Here is a 22559-nt window from a genome sequence, read left to right as displayed (position 1 = left end):
CATGTATTATCTTAATTTGGTTAGAAATGCATGTTGGGCTCTCTCTTTCTCTTTTTCTCTTTCTCTCTTTCTCTTCTCTCCTCTTTTTTCTCTTTTCTCTCTCTTCTCTCTTCTTTCTCTCTTTCTTTTTTCTCTCTCCTCTCTCTAACGAGCTTCTCGAGAACGAGGCATAGAAAACATAATTATTTCTGTGATTTAGTTGTACCAATAACTGGAGTATTGATTTGATATTTATGTTTTAACTTGCATTATTGGCGGCTGTCAGGATAGACTTCATATTATTGAGGGGTTGTTGTTGTTGTTGTTTAAGATTCGCTACCTGGAACAAAAAGTTCCAAGTAGCACAGGCTATGGTGATCCCGTAGTTTATTGAGGGGTTATCTCGGTGAATGTTGCCGTCTTTATTGATGACAGTTAAATTTTAGTAGCGATGATGGTGGCAGACGCTGCAACCCGTTCTCGCAAATTCGTATAGTCAATATTGACTTATTAACTAAGTGCATAGGTGATATACTAAACATAATTGATACCCTTAAAAAGCTTCATAGAAAACACCGACCTTACCTAACCTTGTTAGTATCTTAAGATAAGCATCTTATTGCTTCGTAATTACAATTATTACTTAACCTATACCTCGCTAATGTCCGTTGTCTGACGGGGCAGTATGCGTAAATATATATAAATTAGTTTGAAGATATTATATATTACTGAAATCATATTATTTCCAGTTTTTTTTTTATTCCAGGACGCTCGACAGCCAAAACTGTTTTAGGAGAAAGAGAATCAGACTTTAATAAGGTAAGTCAATTTAAATTTAGCATATTTGTATTAAGAAAATATTTTCGTTCTGTTAATTTATTAGATGATCCCGGGAGGGAATAGCCTATGGGTTTGCCATTTTTTCCGATTCCGATGTTCAAATGGTTTGGAAAAGTCGGGGAGGGGGGTGGGAGGATGACGGAAAATTATGTAAATGACACCTAGATAATTTAAGAGTTAAAAAGAGAGAGAATAGTGAATATGAGGGATATTCTCTTATGGACACTTAACAGTTTGTGGCAGTTAGTGCGCCTCTTACAGAAACCACTTATGGTCCCAGACGAAGGAGAGGAGGTACATTTCTGCCTTACACCCCCGGGTGTCTGTGTATACAGAGCTTCCGGAGAATAACCATACATCCTGTCTAGTGAAGACTTTACGGAATATACACTATATATATCAGCCCTCATTCTGCAATAGTGTATTCCCCTTTAGATTTACCGGTCTTCGAGAGGTTTAGGAACCAGAAGCGAGTAATTTTAGGGAAAACTGATGCAAATACGAATACGTTTCGTCTCTGTTTTATTAACCTGGCTTTAAACGTTAGATTACAATACCAATTTTTAATATTCTGGGAAAAACTATTTTAAGGTTACTGATAAATCATTTTTTATATCGCGAGAGAAACCTTTTGCATATTTTATAAATAAGAGGCCAGTCTAAGCTGTGAAAGCTGCCGTCAGTTCGAGACCGGGGCAGGAAGCGTCCAGCGGCTCTGATACTCCTGGGAATTAATGTCGGACAAGGAGTGCCAACGTCGCGGTTGTGGAAACACCGACTTTCAACCGCTCATTTCATCTGAAATAGCTTTTTATGCTTTGCTTTCTGCGGGGTCATCTATACCTTAACGTTCTGTAGCATAATATACGTAAATAGAGAGAGTGGGAGGGGGGAGGAAGAAGAGTTATGAAGCGGTCACACCTGCAGCACTTCTCATGTGCCACGGTGTAGCAGTAGAGACGTGTGGGCACATGGGGACGAGAGCTTATAGCATACGGTCCATTGTGTGTCACTCTGCCTCTGTTTAACACGCACACACATTATACGGGAGTGGTATCACTATATACACATTCTACTTGACCTGCTAGGTGTTTGTTACTAGAGTAAGGCTCGTGGTAGGAAATGTAGATGGTTTATCTCTCAGAATGTTTGGTAATGTTTATTACCTGGTTGATACCTGGTTGATGGGGTTCTGGGAGTTCTTCTACTCCCCAAGCCCGGCCCGAGGCCAGGCTCGACTTGTGAGAGTTTACTCTCTTGTATTGTTTGATTCTTACTTGATTGTATTGTTATTTATTGTTTGTTCTTACGACTTGTATTGTTTGTGATGTGTGTCTATGTATTAACATGATGTACTGAACGGGGTGAGAATAGCTTGAGCTACCTCATCCCTTTGTGTGTATTTTACCTCAATAAACTTATTTCAATTTCAAGGCTCGTGGAGTATGGACTCCAGCCCACTTTGACAACCTAACATCTAATATTAACATATCGGAAAACATCTTTACCACCCTAAGCTCTACGGTACTGACAGTAGAGCTTAGAAGCTATTCCCTTACCTCAGAAAGTTAATAATCCGGCTAATGAGTTTACAGTGGATAATATATATAATTATGCACAAGTTACTTGAAAGCTGCCGACGCCTTATCTAGAGCTGTGATAGTTTTGTTACATTGTAACGATTTATACAAGTTATTAGAATAATAAATTACATTTATAACTAATCCTCTTCTGGGCAGAATCTCAGGAATGCTACCTTTATTAGAGTATACATATCACTAGCCTTCTGATCCTCTTCCTCCGAGATTTTCTTTCTATGTAAGCTGTAATCCTACCCTTGGGAATTCCTATAATTACTGAATACAGCAGTGTTGTGCGTCCCTCAAGGACCATGCTGGGTCCCCAGTCGTTTGTTCTGGCCTCGTGTTATGACGTTGGGAGACGTAACTGTACTCCCGGTGCGAGCCCTCCTTCATATCTGTCAGCGAGGTCAATATTAAAATGAACGGGGTGTATAAACAGCCCTGTGCTGTTCCATCTCCCGCTTGGACGACGCCTCGGGTACACAGACACAAGATTTGTGGTATTTCTTGCAGATAAATGGACCTTATCCATCCAGTACAGTCTTGCGGCTTCGAATGCGCGGCGTCTGAATGAATCCTGAAGGACTTCGGGCTTGAACAATAAGAAAACTAAGCTTATTATGGTTCATAAAATGTCCCTGATAATGTATTCGACCAATTTAGAACACGTTTGAATGTTTTTCTAAAGACGTAGCGTCCAGTTGCCGCAACGGAGCCAAGATGCAATCATCTTCCTTGCGGGGAAACGGACGAGTTGGTCTGTTGAGCCGCCCAGCGCTCTCTCGTGTCAATAAGTCAAGTTGTCAAGATGGTGGCGATATGCTAGACAGCTGGACGTGCGCCCGCCAGCTCCGCCGCTGCTTGCCCCCAACATTTCGCTCATCTCTGTAAACATTCGCTTCCTTCCCACAGAGAAGTCAATCACGGTCCTCAGTACAACCCCAAGGATGTCCCCGAGCATACGTGCCGCCGAATCTCCAGAGATAGATTACATATGTAATATATAAATACACACACACACATACACTCTGTATATAATTTCTCAAAAGTCGTGTTTTTGTTTTCTTAATTTTCGTATACTGGAAGCGATTGTGTTTGTTATTGTGAGGAAAGAAGACAAACAATTGAAGGTTTATCTCCAGTGGTCTAGCTGGGGCTCTCAGGACCTGGAGGCCGTTATTACACTGTATCGTAAACCCGTGCGTGTTAATATTTACATGACTTGCTAGTTGGCCTTGTGATGGGGAGGCGAGGCTATCGGTTGTGTGGAGATTCTCGTCGGCTTAACGTTGCCTGCAAATAAGTTGTGCTCTGGGGTAAGGGAGGGAAAGAGAAGGGGGTTGTAGATGAGTTGAAAATGCGTGTCACTTGTTGATTTCGGTTAGTGCATTGGTTCCTAATTATTAAGGAACAGGAAGCCTCTTAATAAACTTTTCAATGTTCCCAGGGCCTAAGCCAACTAATAAACCTAAACCATGACGCAACCTACAACAGTTGCCTAATTCTCGGGTTCCTATTTATTATTCTGTGAATCATTTGTGAACAAACCTTTACAAACGTCTGTGTGTCTCACATTGGAGATTCGCGTAGTTAACTCCCTCAGAGTGAGTACTTTCATTCATTTATTTTTATGTGAAAGTGACATAAGTTTTACTTTTGTGTTTGTCAGCTTTGTTTAAGAGTTAAAACTGTTATACTGGAGACATGAGGCAAATGAGGATTGTATTAACAAGTATTTACCCAGGTCTTTCTTGAATCTAAACTTATTCAGTTTATATCCATCGTTTAGCGTTCTATTTTGTTCCAATTTATATTCAGTGTTCTGGCAAAATACTTTGACCACAGATAAAATTCATGCAAAAAGTTACACAATCGTTGAAAAGTAATTTTTATACGTAGTTTGTCTATCTTAAGTACAAATTTCCTTAGCCACACACCCTATCAAACTTTTAACAAATTCTTTGAAATGTTTTATTTCTCGATGGTCTTGATCGCCGAGGCCTTTGTCCTCTCCAACCCACTTTTTTCTTTATTAAATAATAAACGATATAAAGATCATATTTACATCAATTTACAAGGGAAAACACTATATTTATATATAGTTTATACAATTCTCAGTAAACCATTTTTCATATCACAGAGCATGAGCCGTAGAACCCAAATGTTATACTTGATCCTGTCTCGCAAGAACTTAATATATATTTGTTCTACTGAGTAACCCTCCTGCCTGAAAGTCCACACACAAAAAAAATGTAATCAGAAAGTAGCATAATTATTGTATTAATAATTTTCTTGCATTTTAAGTCAATATGAAACATTAAAAACCTCATTAAATCCACTTTAATGCTTGGTCCACATGACGCTTTAACAATGGCTGTAATGCAGTTTACAAGAACAACTTTCTACTGGCAGTTTTGGCCACATTAAGGAATTTAAAAATTCACTTCCTATTGGCCAAGGATCAGTTGGATGGTTTGTTTGTGTGGTAGTTAAGCCAACAGCGAGGTATAATTCACCAAATGCTTGAGCGGCTGTTGCTCTTGGCTCCCTCAAGAGTAACACTCAAATGTTATTGTTTACATTTGGGGCGGCGCATGCGCACTACGCTGCCCAGCTCTAGACGGTCGAGGTTGGAAGCCCCGAGGAGAATATATCAACCGAAGGGAAGCATGGTGCATAAAGTTGCAACAATAATATATATAACAATATATGCATATATGCAACAATAATAATTGTTTTCTTGCAATGTATTTATCATTTAATTAATTCTGCTAGAATTTACCTACTTAAAATAATCTGTTAGATTAAGGACCTGCCCGAAACGCTGCACGTACTAGTGGCTTTACAAGATTGTAAATACTACGCCATGTAATCTCACAAACCCAATGTACCTTCTTGTATATAAATAAATAAAATAAAAATAAAATATAAACGCCGTGTCTTAAGATGTTAGGCAAGACAATAATGAACGTACTGAAGCATATGTTCGAGGTGCCATAAATAGTCGAAATGCCCAAATTTTCTGACTTGTTTCGCACAGCTGCTAAGAATTTCTGAACATTTTAGGTTTGACTTAATTAAGTTACGCTGTTACGTTGGTTTGTTTAGAAAATGAAAGAGTTTCACTGATTCCTGCAACAAGCATATTATGATAATGTAATAATTAACACTTCAAACAGCCATTCAACCCCCTAATAATCCTCTTGTCGCAGGATGACTTTTACAGCAACATCTCAATTCCGTTACATTGTTACAAAAGGATTTTCTCGTATATTGTAGTTTATTGTATTTATATTGTAGTTATTGTATTATATATATTGTAATTATATACAAATCACTACTGTAATTGTGCAACAAAGTTTCTTGTAGGTAACACGGCCTTCTATAACACAACTCCATCAGCTACCTGTTAGAGATGTTACATTTTGTTTTATTAAATAATATAGAATATAAAGATCAGATTTACATAAATTTACAAGGAAAAATACTAAGAGATGTTACTGGATACAGGCCAACCCCACATTCCGTACAGCCACCATGAGCGGTCAAGACTAACCCAGTCACTGATTAGGCTATCCTTACGTTGTGAAGATTAGCATTATCCGATTCCACCAGTAAATAAAAATTATCACTGTCAGCAGATGATGAGTCACAATAACGTAGCTGTTCAAGTATGTTTATTGAGACAAGAAAGAAATACATCTCAAAGGGATAGAGTAGCTTAGGCTATTTCTACCCCCCAAGCTGGCTGAAGATCTGCTAAAGATCTGATGACCAAAACACACACCAGAAGGTTAGGAGACGACGACGACGTTGTTTGGGTTCGTCCAGGACCATTGTCAAGTCCATTGTCTTGACTACAGCTGAAAGTGATATTTAAGTTCGAGTTGCGAGAGATGTTTTTGTTTACGAGTAGCTCAGTTGAGATCTGAGAATAAACAACAATGTAGCCCTATACTTTTTGAGGTACAGAAAACAAAATCCTGTCAGAAGACGTGTACAGATGTGCTAGTTGTGTGCAGGTGGAGCACACACCTGGTGTTAGAGGTGTGCTGCTCGTGTTAGAGGTGTGCTGCTCGTGTTAGAGAGGAAGTAATGGGGAGATGCTAACGTAAATAATAGAAGGATGACAACGAACAAGATATACCAAGCTCCGGAGGAAGGGAAGGATAAGGAGGATCTTCCAGTAGCGTTGGACGGAGCCAAAGAACTTTGGTAGGGAGGGGGACGGAGAGGGGGAAGGCATGCGACAACGCAGAGACAAGACCAGCTGCACTAATCCCTGTCTGGCGCCATAGTGGTGGTGAGAAGTGTGGGACGGGTGAGCCGCCCCGGGGGTTGTGGGCATGGGGGGGTTACTGGAGGAAGTTGATGTTGGGGGGAGGGAGGGAGAGGTGTGGCGGGTTATGTTCTGGGGTTGTGGAGGAGATGATGACGTGCAGAGGCAGGTATGGGGGTATCATGATATGTGTCTCTATAAGCAGTCATTCTCCCGCCCAATCATTATAACAAAGGGTCATCGGGTTTAAAGTCAAATGATTTCCTCTCTGGACACTTGCTGGTTGGGCACTAAGCTATTGTGGTAACCCTAATAATCCTCAAGAGATTGATAGACCTTAAACCCAACACCAAAGCTAATTAAACTCGATTGATTGATGAAGATTAACCCACCAAGAGGTGGCACGGGCATGAGTATGTGAATGTGATCTTTGCGCTAAACTCGCCAGAAACAGCGATAGATAAGGGACAGAACAGATGGAAGAGGATAATAATAATTGGAAGTAACAAGAGAGTTGAACTATAATATTATCTTGGACATCATTCTGCTCGTAGCCTCACCCTCGTGCTCACGTTTGCCAAACTTGATTCGTATCTAAACGCTTGATCGTTTTTTTTTAAATTGTTATATATAATCCAACTAGTGCTACAGTGGTTAAATTGACAGCCAGCGGCCACAAACTGCCATGTGCACTGAGAGTTGACCACCAGTTTGTTGATTTGGGTAACTGCCCCCTGCTAACCAACCTGCTCATAACGGGACACCACCACCACCAGTTAACCCGTCTTTTTCATAACTGGGTATGAGCCTATGAACCCACATGTGAGGAGGTATCGTCGCAGCAGCCTACTCACTGGTCACAGACTCAGAAATTCAAGTATGTTTATTGAGACAAGGAAAAAATACATCTCAAAGGGATAGAGTTGCTTAGGCTATTTCTACCCCCCTCGGACATGACCCTGAGGATGGCCACACCTACAGAGATGTGTCACAACGGTTAAATGTGTTAATCAATAGTGACGAGGTCCATTAGACTGGTGTTGCTTCCTCGCTTCATAGGGTGTTTATTTTAGTGTTGCCTCAGAGGATGTTGCTTGCTTCGTGTTGCTTGCTTCATAGTGTCATCTCCTTGCTTCGTCGGGGTGCCATACGCTTGCTTTATATGATGTTGCTTGCCCGCTTGCTTGATAGGGTGTTACTTGTTTGTTACTATATCTTGTTCTCACTCCAGTTGTTTTACTGCGGACTCGAGGCCCGGCCCCTAATTCAAAGTTTGAGTAGAACATGAATTACCTTGGTCTTTAGAGGAGTGATTATGCGCGACAAGGAGACGAAAACCAGGAGTCAAAGCAGAGGAATAATAACCCATTTTTAATAACCTGTCCCAACATGGCAGCTAGCCCGGAGTAGCACAGCACAAACATGTATTCAAGAACAAGGTAATTAGCACCAGTAATTTACTCAATATTGGGGTAATGACTCTGAACATGCGACTACAAGTAAAAATATCTCTAACGTACTATAAAATCAATCCTAATCCCACACCACTAAACTGACGCACTTGATAAACAACTAACCTAATGGTTATTTATTTGAGCAACAAATCAGGTTACTTTGTGTAATACTGGGAGAGCGATTCACGGCACGTCCGTCCGCCTCCAGTGCCTCAGTCCCACTACTGTTAAGCTGTTTGCTGTGCGGCCGCGTCGCCAGATGCCTTAATATCTAGATAGGTACCTGGCGGTGCCTGGGTCTCCCCTCACCTTCCCCATCTCCCCCTTTTATTCCCTTCCTCATCGCTCTTCCCTATCTTCTCCTTTCTCTCAGGGAAAGCTATATTATGAACAGCTGAAACCCTATCAAAAAACCTTCTGGAAAACTTAAAGGTCTAGGGAAGGTGGTACATGACTTTACAGTAAGTAGGATAAGGAGGCAGGCCATGCTATGATGCACACTCCTGCCACGCATGAAACAGAGCGTTGTAGCGCACACAAGCCTAGTCATTACGATATGTGCAGCGTTATAGTCGGAGAAATGTCGGCTCCGTGGTCTGAGCCATTGATCATGATTCTTTGAAATGTTCGATGTTACGCTTAAGTTCACTATTAAGTATTGAACCTTTTGATGTCGACGGTGTTTTATTATACGTGCGTTAGCCGGATTGAGTGACACTTAGCTGGAGTGATTCATTTTTGGAAGGAATGATTAATATTCGGACGGGTTAATCGACACTTGAACGGATCGAAAGGCCGCGTAGGGAAGGCAATGACTGTCCATGCGGATTGATGAGCTAAGAAACTGACATGTGGATGAACCAATTGATGTGCGGAGCCTTTACGGTACATGAAAAGACGGGCAAATGGACAGACACAGACAGGAAAGAGAGAGAGACAGGCAGAGAGATAGAATGTTGGAGAAACGAGCAGACTTCAAAAACGTACAGGCGTCCGGATTTCTACCAAGCAACACCAGTCACTGACAGAAACACAGCACAGACGACGAAGACAACATTTGAAACGAAGCAGCAAAAGTGAAGTCATCAAATCCGAGTGAAGGAAGTGGGTATAATGAATGCAGAACGAGTCAAAAGGATGGTCAATAAACAATATCCCACTTCAAGTATTCTTTGCCCTCTGCCTACCTGCTATAACTTCAAAGGCACCCCCACCAGCAGAGTGAATGCCTTCTTAAAACTCTCTGCCTACCTGCTATAACTTCAAAGGCACCCCCACCAGCAGAGTGAATGCCTTCTTAAAACTCTCTGCCTACCTGCTATAACTTCAAAGGCACCCCCACCAGCAGAGTGAATGCCTTCTTAAAACTCTCTGCCTACCTGCTATAACTTCAAAGGCACCCCCACCAGCAGAGTGAATGCCTTCTTAAAACTCTCTGCCTACCTGCTATAACTTCAAAGGCACCCCCACCAGCAGAGTGAATGCCTTCTTAAAACTCTCTGCCTACCTGCTATAACTTCAAAGGCACCCCCACCAGCAGAGTGAATGCCTTCTTAAAACTCTCTGCCTACCTGCTATAACTTCAAAGGCACCCCCACCAGCAGAGTGAATGCCTTCTTAAAACTCTCTGCCTACCTGCTATAACTTCAAAGGCACCCCCACCAGCAGAGTGAATGCCTTCTTAAAACTCTCTGCCTACCTGCTATAACTTCAAAGGCACCCCCACCAGCAGAGTGAATGCCTTCTTAAAACTCTCTGCCTACCTGCTATAACTTCAAAGGCACCCCCACCAGCAGAGTGAATGCCTTCTTAAAACTCTCTGCCTACCTGCTATAACTTCAAAGGCACCCCCACCAGCAGAGTGAATGCCTTCTTAAAACTCTCTGCCTACCTGCTATAACTTCAAAGGCACCCCCACCAGCAGAGTGAATGCCTTCTTAAAACTCTCTGCCTACCTGCTATAACTTCAAAGGCACCCCCACCAGCAGAGTGAATGCCTTCTTAAAACTCTCTGCCTACCTGCTATAACTTCAAAGGCACCCCCACCAGCAGAGTGAATGCCTTCTTAAAACAACACCGGTGCTCAGAGTTTGCAGGCTGCTCAGGTGTACAAATGTCAAATCAATGCCTCTTCATCGTGGCCCCTAAGATATAACTCTACTCCTGAAGATCTGCATGCAAGACGTCGCGTGTATCTGGGTGAGGAGAAGCTTCTGAAACTCGGAGGCTGTGCGGCCGTCCGCGTATCAGTGATCCTTCCAGCTGCTTGAGTAGAGCAGGAGCAGCTGCTCCTGCTGCTTCAGGGTGGAATGTTGCTCCGCAGAGACTTCAAACCGACTCTGTGCGACGGACCCTGGGGGACTTCTTTGTCCTAAAAAAAAAAAGAAAAAGAAAATATTAAATAAAGAAATTATTATATACTAAAGTTAGAAATTATTATACACTAAAGTTATACCTATATTGTATTATAAATAGTTGGTTTTATATATAAAAAGTGTGCTGAAAACGTTTTATGCGAAGAACTTAAATTTCTGTAAACGGATTTTATGGGTACACTGAAATAGTTTTCTAATTCCCCATTTCACACTCGGCAATAATACACCATATTAACGTAACCAAACGTAATGAAACCTAACCATGGATAGATAGGAGATAATAGATCGACTAATTATGTAGTCGATCTCAATCCATTCCCATGAGCGTATTTCCTTCCTGGGGGACAGGTCGTCTCGTGATAATGTTGTGAGACGTATTTAGGGATGTTGAGGTGCTGTGTAGAGCTTCCCGTGTTCTACGCAATTCCTTCCCCACGTGTTCCTTTCTCTTGAATCTCCGCAAATCAGATGAGGCTTCTTTTGACATATCGCGAAGAACGAACCTGGACCATTCTCAAGAACGAAGACTTGAGAATGGTCCAGGACGGACCGAAACGTCGTCGTCCCTTCAACTTCTAGTGTGTGGTCTGGTCAACAAAAAGAACGTCATCCTTCCCCACGTGTTCCTTTCTCTTGAATCTCCGCAAATCAGATGAGGCTTCTCTTGACACATCGCGAAGAGCGCCATGACACCTCCTAATCTCCCTAGACACACGACCAGTGTTTTGTGGTGTCATTCTCATGATATGACCAAGAGGCTTCATCACTTGGCCACCAAAGGTAGTGTCATTCTCATGATATGACCAAGAGGCTTCATCACTTGGCCACCAAAGGTAGTGTCAAATAATTACACGTTGATTGTCGACTTTAAGAATGTGCTGCTCAAGCCTCTTGTGGGCTTCTGCCGCTGTTGTTAAGAGATTTTCACAACTTTGTTAGACTTCACACTGCGTCACTTGGGCTGGATGCTAGAGCGACGATCTCGCTTCATACCTAGGTCGGCGTTCAATCCCCGACTGTCCAAGCTGTTGAGCATCATTCCTTTCCCCCCCCCGTCCCATCCCAAATCCTTATCCTGACCCCCTTCCAAATTCTATATAGTCATAAATGGCATTTCACTCTCCTCCTGATAGTTCTATTATGTGCGTTGGCTTTTCTCTCACTGTGGTAGATTGGAATAAGGCTCGAGTCCAGCATGACTACCCTATGCAGGCGTTGGGTCACAATAACGTGGCTGAAGTGTGTTGACCAGACCACACACTAGAAAGTGAAGGGACGACGACGTTTCGGTCCGTCCTGGACCATTCTCAAGTCGATTGCCTTAATTAAAATCGACTTGAGAATGGTCCAGGACGGACAGAAACGTCGTCGTCCCTTCACTTTCTAGTGTGTGGTCTGGTCAACATGATGACCTAGTTCACCATTGGCTCGTACACGTCACATGACGTAAATGACGGTTGTGCCGCCAGGGTCCTCTTGACTCCCATCTGTTTTTCGCAATAAGGATATTAATTTTAATACGTGGAAGCTACTTAATCTCTTCAATTAATCACATCCAAGATTATTTAGAATATTCGTTACCAGTAACGAAGAATAACTGGGGTCCACCCTCGCCCACTCTCCCAGGGGTCGGGGGGGGGGGGGGGTCAACCCTAGACCCCCCCCCCCCGGTGGGGTAAAGTAAGCGAACGCCCACCCTTCCTCCCTTGGGCTGGGCTGTGCTTAGGTAAACACGACCGACGCCGTTCAAACCAAACCGTATTTACCTTAGAGTCTCGCGACCCGTAACTCACCTGAGCTCGGACTCCCTATACCTTCCTTAATGTCTTACCTTCCTCAGTGTCTTACGTTCCTCCTTCCCTCCCGTTTCTTAGACACTAGTATCTTCTGCCGTGTTGATGCCCGTCTCCCAAGCATAGGCTGTGGATAGCGTTGTTAAGAAAGTTTCCTTTCATATCTCATGATGTCTGTACTGAAGGTGTTGCCTGACAGACGTTATCTGACAGACGTTACCTGTCAGGTGTTACCTGTCAAGCAGCTGACGGAGATGGATTCCTGGGGCCAGATTCACGAAAGCACCTACGCAAGCACTTACGAACGTGTACATCTTTCCTCAATCTTTGACAGCTTTGGTTACATTTATTAAACAGTTTACAAGCATGAAAACTTGCCAATCAACTGAATCCTCGTCACGGCCCTTGTGGATTTGTTCATTTGTTCATTTGATGCATCACGCTATTGTGATTTCTGTGTGTAACTGTTGTTATTGTTATAAACAGCCTCCTGGTGCTTCGAAGCTCATTAACTGTTTAATAATTGTAAACAAAGCCGCCAAAGATTGAGAAAAGATGTACAGGTTCGTAAGTGCTTGCGTAAGCGCTTTCGTGAATCTGGTCCCCCTGGGGTGTGTGCTCTCGTAGAACTGTGTTTTCAACTTAGTGACTAGCAGTAAAATAGGTACCTGGGTGTCAGTCAGCTGTCACGGGCTGCTTCCTGGGGGTGGAGGCCTGGTCGAGAACCGGGCCGCGGGGGACACTAAAGCCCCGAAATCATCTCAAGATAACCTCAAGATAACGGCTATAGTTCTTGACGCAAACTATGTAACCCATCGTTAAGACGGCTGGATCACCGTGGGTCATTGGTTGTTTGAGCCCCGCGGGACGGGTGTTTCGTCTATGCGCGGACATACGCGCATACAGAATATTGCCGGTGCGTATGTGTGCGCGAGTCTGTCGTTGACTGTTGCGGCTCGCTGCCCGAGGTCAGGAAGGGTCACTGATGAATCGCTACTTGACCTCCAGACTTATTGACTGCAGGTGTCTCATGCACTGGCTCTGTTGTTGTTATAGATTAAACTACTCGGAACAAGTTCCAAGTAGCACGGGCTATGGTGAGCCCGTAACTTACCTGGCACAGGAGCGGGGCAAGTAGCACGGGCTATGGTGAGCCCGTAACTTACCTGGCACAGGAGCGGGGCAAGAAGCACGGGCTATGGTTAGCCTCGTGGACGGGAGATGTCTCCCGTGACTGGCTCTGTCGTGGGCTGTCTGTATCTCTATTTTGTCTCTTACTCATTCACTCACAATAAATGTTCCACAGGATTAATAATGAGTTACTAAATTTATATCCCAAGCTAAATGCTGTGTTCTTACCACATCTCATATACACCTTTGTATATGCGCTACTGTGTAATGATTTAAGGTATACATTCTGTTTATTAGCAAGAGGCATCTGTACACAGTGTAGGCTGAGGCTGGAGCCCCATCATGCTCGCCTGAGGTCATGTTGGCCTTCCTGACGTGATCCTTAGTGTCGGTCACGGTAACTTGTAATATCCTAAGCTACAGGAAGAGTGACCACCACAATACCCTGGTTGTGTGGTGTAATATCCTAAGCTACAGGAAGAGTGACCACCACAATACCCTGGTTGTGTGGTGTAATATCCTAAGCTACAGGAAGAGTGACCACCACAATACCCTGGTTGTGTGGTAGGCTTTAGGTCTCTCAACCGCCGGAGGGTTATTAAGGCCACCAAAAATAGCTTATACTGTCTAGCCAACTGTGTACTGAATTCCCCGAATAGAAAACGGAACATTGCGAGCCGCTATGATAATACAGCAGTTTTTTTGGCTTTCCTGGGGATTTATAGGTTAAAATACGATGTACTATTCGAGAGGCCGGGTTGAGTTATAATATCCATCTTTTGGCTGTCACTCTTCCCTTGGAACACCTCTTCCGTGTGTAGGTGTGTGTGTGTGTATTCACCTAGTTGTGCTTGCGGGGGTTGAGCTCTGCTCTTTCGCCCCGCCTCTCAAGTGTCAATCAACTGTTACTAACTACTTCCCCCCTCCCCCCCCACACACACAGGAAGCAGCTCCGTAACAGCTGTCTAACTCCCAGGTACCTCTTTACTGCTAGGTAACAGGAGCATCAGGGTGAAAGAAACTTTGCTCATTTTTGTTTCCCGCCGACGCGGGGAATGTGTGGGGGGGGAGGGAGGACGTAGTAGGTAGGGTCTTCGTTGTAACTAGTTCATCAAGATTGTAACTTGCTTAGCTAAATGAATTGTGGGGTTCAGTCCCTGAGCCCATTATGTGCCTCTGTAACCCTTTCCACTACCCCCCTCACGATGGGTATGGGGTGCATAATAAATGAACTAAACTGATTACCGTGAGGGTATTTCAGGATGGCTTCTGGCCACAGCTTTTAGAATCGACTTGAAAATGGTCCAGGACGGACCGAAACGTCGTCGTCCCTTCATTTTCTAGTGTGTGGTCTGGTCAACATATTTCAGCCACGTTATTGGCTTTCAGAAGTTGAGTTACACCGGACAAGGAACTAGTCCGGCAGCCACACAGATGATTGATTGATTGATGAAGATTAAGCCACCCAAAAGGTGGCACGGGCATGAATATCCCGTAAGTGGTGGCCCTTTTGAGCCATTACCAGTATCAAGAGCTGATACTGGAGATGTCTCCCCCGTCGCCACAGAGTACTATACTCCTTCCAGTTTGGCGCCGACACTTGGGCCGTTGAGCCGAGATTGCCAATGTAACTCCCTGAGAGTACACGAATATTGTAGTTTTATAGACCATTAGTGACCTTGTCTAAGAGCCAGAGAAATAATTGATCTCAGTGGCTGTCCATGAACTTGGATCGTGCAGTAAAGTTTGAGAATATTTTTTCTGTTTAAATGCCTCCTTTTTACTCTGCCAGAAACATGTTTTTTTCAGTTATGCAATTTGCTCTTGGACTCGTCCAGTAAATAGTGAAGAGTTTCACACTGTGTCACTAAGAGATTACACCAGTATAACCACAAGGGGAGTCTCTGTGTCCCTCTCCCTCCCTCTCTCTCCCTCCCTTCTCCCTCCCTTCTCCCCTCTCCCTCCCCCTCTCCCTCCCTCCCACCCTCCCCCAGATATGATATAAATCGATGTTCAAAAAGCTTTTGACAAAGCACCGCTTTACAGATCACTAACCAAGATGAAGTACCCGGGGTCATGAGATAAATTACAATACCGATTCGGTTCCGGTCTAGTGATTGCTTGCCGCTCCTCTTGCATGTTGATCTTCTTAGAGCAGCTGAGCATAGCAAGCAGGGCTCCTCAGAGCTCGCTTCTCTCACCAGTGAGGTTCCAAGACAAGTGAAGACTCGCGCTAGGGAAAAACTTCGATAAAAAGGCGCTGCATCTGAGTTTAAGTGATCTGGAGGAACTAGCGCAGTGATAAGAGGAATTTGGGGGAACTAGCGCAGTGATAAGAGGAATCTGGGGGAACTAGCGCAGTGATAAGAGGAATCTGGGGGAACTAGCGCAGTGATAAGAGGAATCTACAAGAGGTTATATTATTAATAAATGAACTGTCATTCACTTTGTGTACAATAATGAACAACCTGGATGGAAAATGAGTACGATACCCACTTTCCAAAACGAGTGCGACGGTCTCGCTTCATGCAGGTCGGAGTTCAATCCCCAACCGTCCAAGTGGTTGTGCACCATTCCTTTCCACCCCGTCCCATCCCAAATCCTGATCATTTCCCAGTGCTATATAGTCGTAATGGCTTGGTGCTTTCCCCTCAGAGTTACCTTACCAGGTATTACCTTAACCGCCCTCGAGGACTCGTCAGGTCCAGCTGTGAGGGCAATTGTTCACTCGCCTTCATACGTCGCATTTGTTACGGAATTGATCAGCCCACATGAAAAAGGCATCTTAATGCTGACGTTTTCTTTGCCTCGTTAGGTTAGGTGGGCTGCTTGGGTTCGTACGTTTATGAATAGGTAATACCGTTGTAATTTTTACGGAGTGGCTTGTCGAGAGAATGAGTGACAACCAGACTGTGCTGTCTCCGTCGTTATGAGTCGAGAATTTCAGAGGAATTCAAACGCCAACGGATTATTGGATCCAAATTACGCCAACTCCAAAATGTTCTTTAAAAATGATTTCCAAAAGTATTTGGTCTTTTTTAGAGCCATGGAGCTTAAAGTTGCGATGAGAAAAATATAAATTCAAAGTAAAAATTAATGTATCAAATATTGTGGTGATTGTACACATCACAAGATCACTATATTTTCCTGTTCCTTGTTTGACACGCCTGCCCGAAACGCTTTGCGTAATAGTGGCTTTAGGCATTGTATGTACTAGCCCTATCTATAAATTCATCAATATTTATATCACACTTTGTATGTATGTACTTTACCTGAATAAACATTTGAATTTGAATTTTTCCCGCCACCGGCCGGGTGCTGGCCGCTCACCGCCTTCTGGCGACCATTTGCGGTCGGCCAGTTTTGCCTGGTGGAAGAGATGCGGGATTACTATTCCAGTCCTGAAGTCCAGGCCAGAGGGATGAAACGCAGCCGAACCAAATACTCGAGCGGTTGTATCCAGGATTGGTAGTAGGAAACGAAATTCTTTGATTGGCAATTCCCGCTTGAAGAATGGGTTAAGAAACTGGGGCCAGATTCACGAAAGCACTTACGCAAGCACTTACGAACGTGTACATCTTTCCTCAATCTTTGACGGCTTTGGTTACATTTATTAAACAGTTTACAAGCATGAAAACTTCCCAATCAACTGTTGTTGTTGTTATAAACAGCCTCCTGGTGCTTCGGAGCTCATTAACTGTTTAATAATTGGAAACAAGGCCGCCAAAGATTGAGAAAAGATGTACAGGTTCGTAAGTGCTTGCGTAAACAAAGAATTCTCATTATCTGCCGATGTAGTCCTGACCAAATGTAAACTGTCAACAAAATTATTCGCACACCCTCCGTCACTATGTGATGGAGTGCGAAAAGATATGTGAATTTAGAGACAATTCTATAACCAGTGTTCCAACGATGTGTAAATATTTCATTCAAAATTATCTGCTACCAGAAATTTTAGCCAAATATCCTCAGTTTGCTAACTGTAGGTAGTAACTGAGTGATTGTAACCTATCCACCGCTGCCCACTGGATGGGGGGCGGTGTGCAGGACAAACATATCAGTTGTGACACCAGCTCTCCACATATGTCAGTTGCTTAATTTAGAAACTGTACTTGTGGTCGATCTCGAACCCATTGTTGATGTGACGACTTGTACTGAATTTTGTAACTAACTCATCAAGATTGTAACTTGCTTAGCTAAATGAATTGTGGGGTTCAGTCCCTGAGCCCATTATGTGCCTCTGTAACCCTCTCCACTACCGCCCACAAGATGGGTATGGGGTGCATAATAAATGAACTAAACTAACGAAGACTGTGTGTACAAAGAACATGAGAGTAATGTACAATCGTAGGGACAAGAGTTACAGAAACAAATGAAGCCACGAATACGCAAAGCGTTTCGGGGAAAACTTAAAATATTTTGGAACACGAAATTAAGGGTGTGGAGGGTAAACTAAGAGAGAAGCTAGCTAACAAAATTTGAAAAAAAGTTCATGAAAATTAACATGAAAATAGAATGACAATGAAGAAAGGACTATTTATTTATTTATTTATTTATTTATTTATTTATTTATTTATTTATATACAAGAAGGTACATTGGGTTAGAGAGAATACATAGCATAGTATTTACAATCTTGTAAAGCCACTAGTGCGCGCAGCGTTTCGGGCAGGTCCTTAATCTAACAGATAATTTTAAGTAGGTAAATTCTAGCAGAATTAATAAAATAATAAGATACATTGCAAGAAAAAAAAATGATGATTTTATGATGATACTAATTTTATTAGGAACATTTTAATCTTTTCTTAACAAAAGTAACTTTAAACTAGGGAAAATGTGAAAGAAATTAGTTAGATCACACTAACGTGATGCATTTAACCCTGTCGTAGCTCAGTCGATTAAGGCAGTGTCTGGGATGTTCCCGGACGCAGGTTCGAATCCTCGTCACGGCCCTTGTGGATTTGTTATTTAGTTAGATTTTGAGTATATGATATTAATTACATGACGTTAAGTAAATACTTTGTCTTTCTTAAACTGGTTGGGAGACGTACAGCTTCTAACCATAATTAGGTCATTCCACAATTTGGGACTCTTGATTTGCATAGAATTTCTGATCTGGTTGAGCCTAGAAATATCCAAGGCATATTTGTTCCTCGTGTGGTGACGTGAGTGTTATTACAACCTTCTAGGAAGCGTAAGGTCAGGATTGACGTTGTAATTCAGAGTTTTATAGATACTGTATAGAGAACGCTTGTGTGTGTGTTGTGGGGGGGGGGGGCAGAGATTTGATATTTAACCTGTTCAAATATTTCAGTAAGGAGCAGAGTGGTGTCTGGGACTGGAGTTTGTTATTGTTCTAATTGATGATTTTTGTTGTATAATTATGATTTTCTTTCTCTTTCTTTCTCTCTCTTTGTCTCTCTCTTTGTCTCTTTCTCTTTCTTTCTCTCTCTTTTTCTCTGTCTCTCTCTGTCTTTCTTTCTTTTTTCTTTATCTCTCTCTTTGTCTCTCTCTCTCTCTCTCTCTCTTTCTCTTGTGTGGGTCATTCAGGCAAGCAGATTGACCCCATCATGGAAATGAGTATGAATATATGCATGACCGAGCGTGTGTTTGTATATACGTGTGTGTGTGTGTGATTTGTGAATGTTCCTGTGTGCACGTGTTCCCGTGTGTTCGTATGCATGCCTGTGTGTTTAATGTATTTGTGTGTGTGTGTGTGTGTGTGTACTCACCTAGTTGTGTCTGCAGGATCGAGCATTGACTCTTGGATCCCGCCAATCTTGGATGTGTGTGTGTGTGTGTGTGTGTGTGTGTGTGTGTGTGTGTGTGTGTGTGTGTGTGTGTGTGTGTGTGTGTGTGTGTGTGTGTGTTATGGTCACCCTTCCCATTTTCTCTGTTCTCGTGAATAAATAATTTTGTGGACGTATATTCTAATTGTATAGTTGATTTAAAATGAATGCATATCTTAATTCCTTCAAAGTGAGATTGGTTTTTATATTAAAATCAAAGAAATATATTGTTAAATCTTAAATATTAATTTAACGAAGGGTATCAGCATCGGGACATGCACACAGAGGCGGGACCAAAGAGCCAGAGCTCAACCCCCGCAAATACAACTAGGTGAGTACAGTTAAATTCAGCTTCTCGATGTATATGTGAGTTTATTTAATCTTGGCTAAAATATACTTTCTGGTTAGTTAGCTCTTGTATTGGCCATAGTAAACACCAAACACATATCGGCGTTCTCCCGGCTACTTATTCTAGAAGAGCAGAGATCGCCGCCGCGGCCAGCCCCGAGCGATCGCCGCCGCGGCCAGCCCCGAGCGATCGCCGCCGCGACCAGCCCCGAGCGATCGCCGCCGCGACCAGCCCCGAGCGATCGCCGCCGCGACCAGCCCCGAGCGATCGCCGCCGCGGCCAGCCCCGAGCGATCGCCGCCGCGGCCAGCCCCGAGCGATCGCCGCCGCGGCCAGCCCCGAGCGATCGCCGCCGCGGCCAGCCCCGAGCGATCGCCGCCGCGACCAGCCCCGAGCGATCGCCGCCGCGACCAGCCCCGAGCGATCGCCGCCGCGACCAGCCCCGAGCGATCGCCGCCGCGACCAGCCCCGAGCGATCGCCGCCGCGACCAGCCCCGAGCGATCGCCGCCGCGACCAGCCCCGAGCGATCGCCGCCGCGGCCAGCTCCGAGCGACTAGCAAACTTTGAAGAGAATTCTGGTTGCAGCTTCAAGAATTGATCTCGTTTTGCAGGTGTTGCCTTAACCGCTGCTTCTCATTACCGACTAACCTGCGGTGATTTACATAATGGTCTCTCGGTTGACCGCAACCTTTTGTACTTTTATGTGGCGGTTGTGTTGACCCCCGTCGCCCTAACAGGGATTGCTAGGGCTTAGGCGTTGTCCATTCTTCATCCCTGGTGGTGGTACGGGCGGGCGGCGTGTACCCGGTAACATCTCCGTGCTGTGGCAGTCTCCGGGTAACATCTCCGTGCTGTGGCAGTCTCCGGGTAACATCTCCGTGCTGTGGCAGTCTCCGGGTAACATCTCCGTGCTCTGGCAGTCTCCGGGTAACATCTCCGTGCTGTGGCAGTCTCCGGGTAACATCTCCGTGCTCTGTCATCCTCCCTAACCGATGGCCAGGCTGACGAGGGCTGTGTTTTATTAATCAGTGCTTCATCCCACGTTCCCACTATGGATAGCTTGCAGTTCATTTCCCAGACGCCCTAGTTGGGTCTGGAGGCGGAGACGCGTGCTCTTGGGGAGCTTTGATGGAAGGCCGCCACGGGCCTTCCCTTCATCCCGACCCACCTCCAGGCTTTGTGCATACTTCATCTGGGTCTAATGACTGCGTTGACCCACATTACTAAAGGGCAAATGGGATGCAGACTCCACACACACACACACACACACACACACACACACTCACTCACTCACTCACTCACTCACTCACTCACTCACTCACTCACTCACTCACTCACTCACTCACTCTGACTGCACAAGATGTTGTCGGTGGAGGAGGAGCGTGATCCTTGGTACCTGTCCCCCTGTCCCCTGTCCATCTCATACTGGCGGTCTCCTAGGTACTGCTGCTTTCCGGACCTAGTCGATCATTACTTTTGGCACCCCTAGTTAGCATTTGTTCTTACTTGGCTATTACAGTAAGGGGTTTCTGGTAGTGTCAAAGGAATACAAAGTACAGCTGTCCCAGCTGGGTTTCCCAGTAGTTTTGAGGGGGAAGGGGGGCGGTGCGCCGAACCTAAATTCTGGGTGTATCTGAATCATCGAGAATTAGTAAGTGGTGAGTATCCTGATTAGGCAATATTTAAAACTTGGATTTTTTTTACCGGTATTTCCCAAAAAATCATACCTAGTATGATTGAAAGTGATACAAAAATCATACCTAGTATGATTGAAAATGGTACAAAAATCATACCTAGTATGATTGAAAATGGTACAAAAATCATACCTAGTATGATTGAAAGTGATACAAAAATCATACCTAGTATGATTGAAAATGGTACAAAAATCATACCTAGTATGATTGAAAGTGATACAAAAATCATACCTAGTATGATTGAAAATGGTACAAAAATCATACCTAGTATGATTGAAAATGGTACAAAAATCATACCTAGTATGATTGAAAATGGTACAAAAATCATACCTAGTATGATTGAAAGTGGTACAAAAATCATACCTAGTATGATTGAAAGTGGTACAAAAATCATACCTAGTATGATTGAAAGTGGTACAAAAATCATACCTAGTATGATTGAAAATGGTACAAAAATCATACCTAGTATGATTGAAAATGGTACAAAAATCATACCTAGTATGATTGAAAATGGTACAAAAATCATACCTAGTATGATTGAAAGTGATACAAAAATCATACCTAGTATGATTGAAAATGGTACAAAAATCATACCTAGTATGATTGAAAATGGTACAAAAATCATACCTAGTATGATTGAAAATGGTACAAAAATCATACCTAGTATGATTGAAAGTGGTACAAAAATCATACCTAGTATGATTGAAAGTGGTACAAAAATCATACCTAGTATGATTGAAAGTGGTACAAAAATCATACCTAGTATGATTGAAAATGGTACAAAAATCATACCTAGTATGATTGAAAATGGTACAAAAATCATACCTAGTATGATTGAAAATGGTACAAAAATCATACCTATTATGATTTTTGTATACTGCGATTATGCAGACACACGATTTAACACAAAAAAATAACCAGAAAAATAATGTACAAAAAATACAAACAAATCTTTCAAAGGAAAAAAAAATGAACTGCATGTAAATCTATCGCCAAAGAGCAGTTTGTAAGTACAATAATAATTTTTTTTTATTTATCGTAGATTTTGAAGCAATAATTGATCTACCTGAAACAATTCCTATCTTCAGAAAAACTTTTAAAAGGACTGATTGACATGCAAAAATGTGAAAAAATTGTAACTTGCACTCCTATCCCTGCCTCTTGTTGTTTCATTGAAAATATTCCACCGGTTTCCACCAATTTCAATGGTTATTATTCACCAATGAATCAATGCTCTTGATTCAAAAATACATTAAAAAAATATTGATAGACAAATACATTCGAAAGTGGATTGT

General features: G+C 43.2%; 1 pseudogene; it reads left to right on the top strand.

The window, feature by feature from the left end:
• Positions 1–664: 664 nt before the first annotated feature.
• Positions 665–22559, top strand: part of LOC123768556 (zinc finger protein 99-like) — a 213586-nt pseudogene continuing 191691 nt past the window's right edge.

Source organism: Procambarus clarkii, chromosome 35 (genome assembly GCF_040958095.1).
Source record: "Procambarus clarkii isolate CNS0578487 chromosome 35, FALCON_Pclarkii_2.0, whole genome shotgun sequence".
NCBI lineage: Eukaryota > Metazoa > Arthropoda > Malacostraca > Decapoda > Cambaridae > Procambarus > Procambarus clarkii.
This window is presented reverse-complemented; position numbering and strand designations above follow the sequence as displayed.